General features: G+C 40.9%; 1 non-coding gene across 1 annotated transcript; it reads left to right on the top strand.

Moving 5' to 3' along the window:
• Positions 1-8,030: 8,030 nt before the first annotated feature.
• Positions 8,031-8,144, top strand: LOC134932476 (U5 spliceosomal RNA). Its single transcript, XR_010179366.1, has one exon. It is a non-coding gene; the product is annotated as a U5 spliceosomal RNA (small nuclear RNA).
• Positions 8,145-8,475: the final 331 nt, after the last annotated feature.

The following is an 8,475-nucleotide window of genomic DNA, read 5'->3' on the forward strand; positions in this document are numbered from 1 at the left end:
GCCATCTTCTATGCAGCAATTTTTCTAGAAGCCAGATGTTTTGTGCCAGCATGGTACTACTGTGGTAGATATTCTATAGGAATGCTGAGGCAGTCCTTTTGCCAAACCTTCAGAATAAGCAGTCGATAACTACTATGGGTCTCCTGCATCTATGCCAATAGGGGGCAGTCTTCTGATATTTGTCAGGCATTGGCAGGAATCTGTGCAGAACAGATGAGTTCAGGATGTAGTATCTCAAAGGTATCGGATGGAATTGCTGGGGTTCTAAGAAGGAATCATTTTGTGAAAAATGAGGTTACAGTTGTGAATTTGAAAGTCATGGTGCTATGACAATATATAGAAATTAGCTCAAAGGCTGTGGAGATTTTGTCAAGTCATCCAAGATAAATTAGAGTTTTTACTCTCGTATATTTCTTTTAGAAAAGTATACAGGGGGTTCAGAACTAATCTGGATCTCAATACAGCTTGGTGAAGATAAGGTTTCCTATGGAAACACTGAAATCTATTTTGACTGTTTTAAGACGTTTTTACTGAAGATGTCAAATCTAAATTAAAGTACCAATTCCCTTTACTATTGTTTGTTATAAATGTGGTACAAGTCACTTTGTGTGCAATAAAAATTATATATACTTGGGATCATTTATGATGGGGTGGATATTACCCATCAAGTAATTTATCAAGAGGAGCATTCTATAGTATCAATACATATGAAAGATGCCTGTTCTCATGTGCTGGTATGCAGGGAATATATTATAAATATCTCAGATTCTGCATCCAAGGCAAAACATCTTCAGTTCACATGTCTTCCCTTTAAAGTTGACAACATCCCCAAGAACATTTACAAAGCTCCTTTGTGTCACTTAATGCTTAGAAGAACAAAGGGAATAGAAGTTTGACAGTATTTGAACAACTTACTATGTTGCTGAAAAGTCCAAAATAATCAATGAATTATGCTGTGTACAGAACTCTACAGATCCCTCAGTATTACAGAAGGATAATAAACTGGGAGAGAATTCAGTTAAATCCACTTCGACAAATACAGTTCTTGGGTGTACAAGTGGATACTACAGTAAGTAACGAGATGTGGAAAGATTCAAGAACTGGCCGCATTGGTACAAGCATGTGACATTACATACTGGACTACGTTTGCTGGGAATAATATCCTCAAACATAGACCTATCCTTTGAGCACGATGGAGAATGAGAAAGTTATAATAGAACTTGCTGAAGTACAGCCAAGAAGGAACCTTCCTGAATTACCAGTTAAAGCTATGTCAGGCTACAAGAGACTTTGTCTTGACAAACAGGTCCGGATCTAATTCTAGAACTTCCTTGGCAGAACACCACTGCTTGGTATTTACAATCGATGCAAGTGCAACAGGTTTGGTAGTGCGTCTATTGCAATAAGGTTGTCAAGGTTTCTGGACTTGTCAGGAGAAGAGGAGTACTTCAAACCAGCGAGACATAAGGGCAATTTGGAACGCATAAAGCTGTCTAAAATTATTCTCAGACAACGTGGCGGTGGCACAGTGTTTAAATCAACGAGGCGGCACCAAGAGTCGAATGCTTTAGAAGTGACAAGAATTTTTAAACTGGGCAGAGTGTCATCTCTGTTCTCTGTAAGCTCTGTATGTACCAGGGAAAGACAACTTCGTTGCAGACTTTCTCAGCAGACACGAGTTGTTGCCAGGAGAATAGGAAGTGGACGCAAAGATATTTCAAGAGATTGTAATAAGGTTTGGATGGTCGCAGGTGGATCTAATAAACACATTCCAAAAAAAAAAAAAAAAAAAAAAAAAAACCCCCTCTTTTCTAGGTTCTACCTGCTGTGAACAAGCGGATTAGACATGTTTCTCCCTATCATGGAATTTCACACTGGAATATATGTTCCCTCCTTTATTCCTACTATTGCTTGTGTCATTAAAAAAAAAAAAAAAGCAAAGTAATTCTTCCTTACCGGCCAAGGAGAGTGGTTACCAACAATGGTGAGTATGGCAGCAGAGAGTCTATGGATGTTACCACTCACACCAGGTCTATTATGCCCGGGTCCAATATTCTATCTAAACTTGAACATTTTCATTTGATGATATGGAAATTGAATGAATTATTAAGAAAAAGAATTGTCTGAACAAGTTGTTCAGTTTCAAGCAAGAAAGAAGTTATCCTCTAATTTATTATAGGATCTGGAATACCTTTTATCTCATGGGCCGCATCTGAATTTGATGTCATGAGAGTTGAAACACCCCAAATATTACAGTTTCTATATGATGGGTTGAGAAGGGTCTGACTGTATCAACCATTAAGATACAGATAGCAGCCTTGAGCATGTTGCTGGATAGGAAACAGTCTGAAGACAATTTTGTCAAAGGTTTCTGTCAAGCTATGAAAAGGCCCTAGCCCTATGGGATCTGAATCTGATACTGAACTTTAGTCAGAAGGGTCAGTGAATTACAAGTGTTATGGGCCTTTCTGCCCATATCTTAATATTTGCAGATAAGGATGTTCAAAGAACAAATACAGCTTCTTTACCAAAGATGGTGCAGCGTTTCATTAAACCTAAAAGTGAGAAGAAAGAACTCGTGACAAGCACTTTTTGTCTATTTGGATAGGAGTTAAAAACTTTTGGTAAACAAAGTATTTGTTTTACATGTAGGCATAAAGAAAGGTGGAGCACCCATGAAGCAACCTTTTGCCAGGTGGATCAAGGAGTTAATTATTTTTGTGCATGAAGAAATTAGTCATAAAATCTGAAGGCACACTCAACCAGTGTTGCAATTTCCTGGGTTAAGGACGCTTTGGTATCAATGAAAGACATGTACAGTAGCCAACTGGCCGTCTGTTCACACTTTCTCTAGTCACTATGCTCTGGATTTGGCTGGCGCCCACTTTGACAGTGATGTCCTTTGAAGGGGCATTGCGATGAATGAATAAAATTGGGTAATTAAGCATGAATTTCTGCTTGCTGGACTATTTGTTACCCTCCCTATATTATGCTTTGGTATATCCCAGAGTAATAGCTGCCATGAAGTAGTGCAGAAGAAAACAGCAAATTATATTTACCGATAATTTAATTTCTTCAAGATACTTCATGGCAGCCTATAATATCCCTCCCTTTTTTAGTGTGTTTTTCCACAGGAACCGAATGTGAGGAGACACTCAAAAGACTGAGGAGGAAGAGGAGGAGTAGCTCTATATACCCTAAGTGGGCAGTCCCTGAAGTGTGAAAAAACTTCCTGTCTAGGTAGAACTAGGTGGATGGGATGCAATCCCAGAGTAATGGCTGCCATGAAGTATCTTGAAGAAATGAAAATATCGGTAAATATAATTTGCTGTTATAATTTATATACTGTAAATGAGTAGAATGTAAATATGGAAATGCATGACAAATGTGTAAATGTAACATGTACAATTTATGTAAATATGAAATGTATGGTTTATGACATATATGACAATATGAAAATCCCCTTTCTTTGAGAAAATCCTGTTAAGGGAGATCAGGGCTGTTCTTATTATCCCCTTCGTAATATGAAAAAAGTCCCAGCTTTGTTCTTCTGTGCTGTAGCCAACCATTGGTTGTGAGCTGAATGGGAGTACTGCCACAGCCACAGAACGCCAGCACTGATGTAGCATACAAATAAGAAGCCCTTTCTTCAGCTAGATAGATCCCATTAGAAGCACTTGTTAAAAATTAGAACATTCTTCATAATTAAAGAGTAGACAATTCCTTTTGAAACTCCTCCACAAACACACAAATTGACATCCTGTGTTTTGACTAGTGTGCAGACTATATTCTCCATCAAGTGTAGAATATGTGCTATTGTTCTACTTATGGAAATACCACATACGTTTTTTCCTTGCAAAAAACATTGAAAACCCTTTTTAAGATACAAGAAGTAACTTCCGTAGGCTAAACACTATGCTACAGTATAAGGAGCAATATCAGATTGAGCAATAATCTTTAAATTACTAAACAAGAGTTTGCATCACTGATTATAATTTCTCACAGAGCCAAGAGCCGTTACACTAATGGCATTTGTACTAGAGCACAGGGGAGGGAGTGACTGGCTCCTCATGAGAGTTCTTAAAATTCAAGCATTGACCTGGGATGCTCATTATAATTCACTACTCATTTCTGTAGTGTCTGTGCCAAGCCTGCCTGTGGCATGTAATGGAAAGAACATCTTATCAGCTTGCTTTGCTTACACTTAAATCACCTTAGTCCAGGCGACGTATGGTTTAAGTACTTGTGTTAATAAATGCTTATAGTGTCTGAACAGAAACATTTATTCCTTTGGCAACAAAGTTTGTATATACCAAAAGTAAATATTATCAAGGATAAAAAAAAATGAAAACAATAACTAGAATAATTCCAAGTGGGCAAATGCAATATTACATGTTTCCATTTACATCATGCATCTGCCGAGATTTATCAAGCCTTGGAGAGTGATAGATTGCACTGTGATAAAGTACCAACCAACCAGCTCCTAACTGCCATGTTACAGGCTGTGTTTGAAAAATGATAATTAGGAGCAGATTGGCTGGTACTTAATCACTGTGCAATTTATCACTCTCCAAGGCTTGATAATCTTGGCTAGTACACACTAGGATAGATGTGTGCTGAGCGATCTGTCACAGACCGCTCAGCACACATCTCTTCCCCCGCTCAGCGCAGCGCAATGTATGTTGAGTGAGGGGTGGGGAAGGGGGGGGGGGGGCGATCATTTCACCCAGCGGGTGAAATGAGCGATGTGCTAGATTGTGCCTGGCCAATCTAGCACCGGCGATAGCGACGCATGGGGCCACACATCACTATCGCTGTGGGGCATACACACGGAGAGATCCATGTTTAACTTCTAAACAATCTAGTCGGATTGCTCAGATTTTAAGCACGGATCTCTCCGTGTGTACCCCCCTATAGTCTGAAATGGCAATGTGTGTGTATCCCTTTGTAACACTGCCTCATTAAACTACAAAGCTTAGTTTTACAGTTTCCCTATTTGTGGTATTTCACTGCAATACTAATTTCTGTATAATACTAAATATGCTTATTCTTTGTACCAATCTGTTCTTGGGGCTCATATCTGATTTTAGTGGATGGCTGATTAATGACACCCACAGAACAGGTGGTAAATGTACTAAATTGCAGTTTGATCACAAATAGCTGTTGTTTTTTGCTGATTTTCTAAGGTTTCTGTTTTCAGATCAACAAGTTTACTAAAGACCAAACCTGTAAAATCTGCTGATTTTCAAATAAGAATCAGAATCCGCTTTATTGGCCAGGTATACTTGCGTATACTAGGAATTTGTCTTCGGGTTTGCTATACAACAGCCAAGTAGGTAACAGATAAGCAGGGGTGGGGGCAAGTAAAGTCATTTTCTTGCATTTACAATTTTAGACATTGCTATTTCAATGTATTTTGCTCAATCATATTAAAAATATAAACGACAACCATGGTCGAGCTGTAGTTTGGTAAATAACAGGCAGTCTGAACTGTCTTGTCTGTAAGCGTTTGTTTAAAAAACATTTGTGAATGTGCACAAGAAGTCTCTAACCTCTTCTATAAACAGCTGCGATTCTCAGCAATGGACCCGATCCTCTCTCTCTGTGCACCTATCTCCACCTGTGAATGTCTAGTCCAATGCTAAATAACACCCAGGCCGAAAGGCAGACAGCAGGCGTTCCACTTGGTTGAGGACCGGGGGATATCCTGATAAGTGAGAATCTGGAATGTTATAAACAGTTGTCCAGTGACCTCTATTCCCCAGACAGTACTGATGCAGTATTATAGCTCTGGTTGAGTGCATGGTGGCAAAGGTTTGGCCACACATGGTCTACTGTATGAAGTGTCCACAAACTTTGATACTGGGCGTACCCACCAAAAGTGGGAAGACATTGAGCTCAATTTCTACCATGTGGGTAAAGGAGTGAACATATAAATGCATAATTGGTTAGAGCCACAATGTATGTATAATTAATATAAAGTGATGATCACTTAGGGGCTAAAAACTGGAGGTTACACTAATCATCCATATTACACTGCACTACAATGGTCTGTAGTCTACCTCTAGTATTATGAATAATGTAGCTCTGTACATCAATCAAGTAATGCTTTAAGAACATTCAATTGGTTTAAGTGTAATAAATGTTGAGTAGTATCATTATTCAGTAACAGGAGGAATTGCTTTACTGTGCACAGAGCAAACAGTACGTATTACTATGGAATGACCAGAAAGAGTTAAGCACTTTTTCTTTTTCATCCACTAGGGGTCACTGGAGTACTCTTGGGATATGGACGGGCGCAGCCGAACAAAGGCACTGAATATTTAAATTTAGGACTCTCCCCCCTCCATATCCCCGAGTACCTCAGTGTACGACCTCAGTGTTTTTTCGGTGCTCACAGCACTAACATCGGCTTGTGGGATTCCCACACTTGTTGGAAGATTTTAATAATTTTTCATTTTTATTTTTAATTTTTTTTAAAAGCACATCCCTTCCCAGTTTCAAGAAAAACATGGGTCCGGGATAGTGCCGCTGCACGGGCAGCGAATGGCGTGTCGGTCCTCACAAAGAGCACCCTCACAGCCACAGACAGCCCACTGCTCCTACAAAGAGCAGCCAGGACTAAAAAGCTGGACGGAGCTTGCACAGAAGAAGCCCGTCGCAGCCATAGATCACTGGAAAGCTGACTGAAAGCTGGACGGAGCTTACACATAGAAGCCCCGTCACAGCCATGACTCACATCACTGAAGCTGGACGGAGCTTACACAGAAGAAGCCCCGTCACAGCCAGGAGTTCTATCACTGAAGCTGGACGGAGCTTACACAGAAGAAGCCCCGTCACAGCCAGGAGTTCTATCACTGAAGCTGGACAGAGCTTACACAGAAGAAGCCCCGTCACAGCCAGGAGTTCTATCACTGAAGCTGGACGGAGCTTACACAGAAGAAGCCCCGTCACAGCCATGACTCACAAGAAGCTGGACGGAGCTTACACAGAAGAAGCCCCGTCACAGCCAGGAGTTCTATCACTGAAGCTGGACGGAGCTTACACATAAGAAGCCCCGTCGCAGCCATGATCAGGAGCAAGTAAGGTAGGCTGGGGAACGGGGCGGTCAGCGCAGGCTGCCGCCCCGCTATGTTGGGGTTAATATGCTGCTTTGCCCTCATACCCGCCAAGCCCAGCCGCTAAGCCACCCGTCCCAGCGCTCTGTTCGGCAGCTCCGTCCGACCGCCCAGCAGGGGGGAAGCCATACGCCGCAGACGCTCCCTCACTCTCAGTTTAAACGCCGCTCCGCCGGCCGCCCAGGCAGTCTTCCTGCAGAGAGTTTGGCCGCCCAGCTCCGTCCGGCCGCCCAGCGCCATACGACGTTCCCTCAGTCTCAGTACAAGGTGACAAGTGCAGGCTTCCCGCACACAGCGTTACAGGGGGAAAGGCACGCTGGAGCTGGCGGATCAAATATAAAACAGCAGCAGGGTATATATATATATATATATATGTCACAGAGTTATAATACCTGTCCTGGCAGTAATAGGATATTACTGTCTGTAATTTTCACAGTATAATAGGCTATTGAGCCTATATTAAAGGCTGTTATTAACAAGGTTATTCAGCCTATTTATTAATCGGTGATTATCACTGTATAATAGGCTATGGAGCCTATATTAAAGTCTGTGGTTATTACTGTATATTAGGCTATTGAGCCCATATTAATGCTGTATAAATATATTAATGTCTGTAATTATCATAGGCTATTGAGCCTATATATATATTTATTCATAGAGCATGTGTTGTACTCGGCCTGTGATTATACTGTATAATAGGCTATATTAACACGGAAACATTTGTAATTTGTTCTGTGATTATCAGAGTCAGCATGGCAAAGGGGCCATTTTAACCAGGCTTCCTGTTGTTTTCCAGTGTGTAATTCTGGAACATTCCTGCCCTACATCTCTAAGCCACCAGAGGCGCAGGGGTGTTAGTGGGAATTTGGTTCGGATTTCACATGCCCATGTGACCTGTTTTTCACATAAAGAATACTCTGGTTTCTCTTCATAGATCTTTCGTTTTTTACTAAAGATTTCCGTAGACAGAAACAACCATGAGTTTCATATAAATATGCTGTTCAGCAATAAAATATATATATGACACATAACAATAAGTCGGCCAAGTGTCTGTCCGTTGCCTATTGTGGTGTCTGTCTGCATAGCGAGTAAGGCTCTAGCGCAGACTAAAAATAATTTTTCAAATTAAAAGAGCGGTAACATCGGAGTCTCGGAAGTTACTCTGCCACATCTAACAAAAGACAGTCTTTCCAAAGGGCCAATTTCCCTTTGGGTACCAGAGTGTTTATTTGACTGGTCTTATAATTTAATGCACGATTCTATGTCAAATCTCACACCGATAATTACAAGTGAGAAGGGTACATTAGTCCAGCACTCAGGTAGTGCGGGGGTTTTGACAACCATACATTGCTAGATC

The sequence above is a fragment of the Pseudophryne corroboree genome, chromosome 1 (genome assembly GCF_028390025.1).
Source record: "Pseudophryne corroboree isolate aPseCor3 chromosome 1, aPseCor3.hap2, whole genome shotgun sequence".
In the NCBI taxonomy this organism is placed as follows: Eukaryota; Metazoa; Chordata; class Amphibia; order Anura; family Myobatrachidae; genus Pseudophryne; species Pseudophryne corroboree.